Source organism: Poecilia latipinna, unplaced genomic scaffold (assembly GCF_001443285.1).
Source record: "Poecilia latipinna isolate Pla-1442-1.1 unplaced genomic scaffold, P_latipinna-1.0 Scaffold3619, whole genome shotgun sequence".
NCBI lineage: Eukaryota > Metazoa > Chordata > Actinopteri > Cyprinodontiformes > Poeciliidae > Poecilia > Poecilia latipinna.
In genome coordinates, this window is record NW_015116235.1 from 98,401 (window position 1) to 100,465 (window position 2,065).

The 2,065-nt window shown below is 44.7% G+C and overlaps 1 protein-coding gene across 2 annotated transcripts in view; it reads right to left on the reverse strand.

The window, feature by feature from the left end:
• Positions 1-1,341, reverse strand: part of tjap1 (tight junction associated protein 1 (peripheral)) — a 19,930-nt gene extending 18,589 nt beyond the window's left edge. Inside the window, exon 1 of one of the 2 annotated variants that reach the window (XM_015024331.1) lies at positions 1,115-1,341. The gene's annotated coding sequence lies outside the window, so the exon portion shown is untranslated. The remainder of the gene's footprint in view (positions 1-1,114) is intronic. The other variant, XM_015024332.1, reaches the window with a different exon arrangement.
• Positions 1,342-2,065: the final 724 nt, after the last annotated feature.

Sequence of the window (2,065 nt, forward strand, 5' to 3'; positions counted from 1 at the left end):
GTTGTTGTATCAACCTTCCAGACCCTCAGGTTCTGGTTCTGGTTCTGCATCAGAACCAGAACCAAATGAGGAGAAGCAGCATTCAGCTTCTATGCACCACAAATCTGGAACAAACTAACAGAAAACTGTAAAACAGCTGAAACACTGACTTCCTTTAAATCCAGACTAAAACCCTCCTGGTTAGTTTTATTTGAATCGTGATCAATTTAACGACTTAATGTCACGTTTTATTGTTGCTCTTTGAAATGCCTTGGTGCTGTACAGATAACATTTGATTTTAGATGTTGCAACACTTAAACTCTTTTAAATAAAATTATTTAACTTCAATGTGATTTTTAGAAAGCCGTATTAAAGAGGATTAAATCGTTCAAATTATAATTTAACTCTTCATCCCTTTTGGACCAAATCTTGTCATATGAAAAAATGGGAAAGATTTCTTGTACAGTGTCCACTTCTGAACATTTTTCTAAAAACATTCATGAACTTGAATTGAAAAAAGGTTTATTGTCTCAAAATGCAGGAATTAGTTTTTATTTTAAATTTCTTTTGTTGAAAATCATTACAGGGAAAAGTTCAAACATAATAATGAAATTAATATCTTACATTTTATGGGACTGGACTAGATAACCGTTTGGTTCTTATTTTCTTTAATGATCTCATCATAATTTTTAAACAAACATTTTCCTGTCAGAGTTCCCCATGAATTCGTTTTGGTTCATAAAGGTTCTGAATGGGACTCGGTTCTGTTGGAGTATCAGACGAACCACAGCAGGAGGAACTGATGTTGGCCCATTATTGATATCTGCATGGTAAAACGTTGCCATGGCGATTTCACATTTAATCAGGTTTAAAATGTAAAGTTGGGAAATAATTTATGTTTCTACTGAACATGTGAATATTTTCTAATTTTTCTCTGAATCCAAAGCAAAACATCAGAACTTCTAAAATCGACTTCCTGTTAAAACGGGTTCGCAGCGCCCCGGCGGCCATCTTGGATTGTGACTCAGAGGCATTTTGTTCCAACGCACCGATCTGAACCGGTTCTGAACATGGCAACCCAATGATCACCAGGAGGACCAGGTCCAAACAGACCGGGCCTCACAGTTATCCTCACCTGGAACTCTTCATCCTCTGGTTGGATCCTCTTCTGTGTTCTGATCCGATAACCTGAAAAAACACAGAGTCATTAAAACCGGGTTCTGATCAGAACCAGAACCAAAGAGCTACTCCTTCATCCTTCCTGCCTGGTTCTGGTTCTGCTCTACAGCCAGAGGTCCTTCTGTCTGGGAGGCTGGAGTCGGGTCATGTGACCCACCTGAACATGACACCAGAACCACCGACCCGGCCGGCTCATATGACACACACACACTATCTCCTCTTTCTCTCCCACTGAGAACCGGATCCTCCATCAGAACCGGCTTGGTCCAGCTGTAACAGAACCATCAAACCTCTGACATCACTTCCTGTTTCCATTCAGAACACAGAGCGCCTGCAGGTTCTGATCAGAACCATTAAGGACTGACAGAACCAGAACCAGTCCTTCCAGAGCCTCCAGAACCACCGGCCCGGTTGATCAGTCTGCTGGTAGGACGGGTCCTCAGGTTCTGGAGACCAGAAGAGCAGTGGGTCGGGTTGTTCAGTCAGAAGGTTCTGCAGAACCAGGCTGCAGTGATACAATGTCTGGTGGTTCTGGTCCAGCGGGCCCTCCTATCTGTTCTATACCTGGAACTGGACCGGGTTCTGACCCGTTCTGGTGGTTCTGGTCCAGTTAATCCCCCCTATCTGGAACCGGACCAGGCTGATCACCACACCTGCAGGTTTCCAGTGTCCAATCTGGATCAGAACCAGAACCAGGTAATGATCGGCTAAGAACCATCAACCCGTCCAAGAGAATCCATTCCTGATTATCCCAGCAGGAAATTACCCAGAATGCCTTGCTGGGATTCCCTGCCTCCTCCTGAACTGATTCCTGAACTGATCCGAGTCGGATCCGGATCCATGGACCCCCAGCAGCCACGAGGGGCGGAGGGGGGGGGGGGGGGGGGGGGGCTTCGGTTGGGCCCCG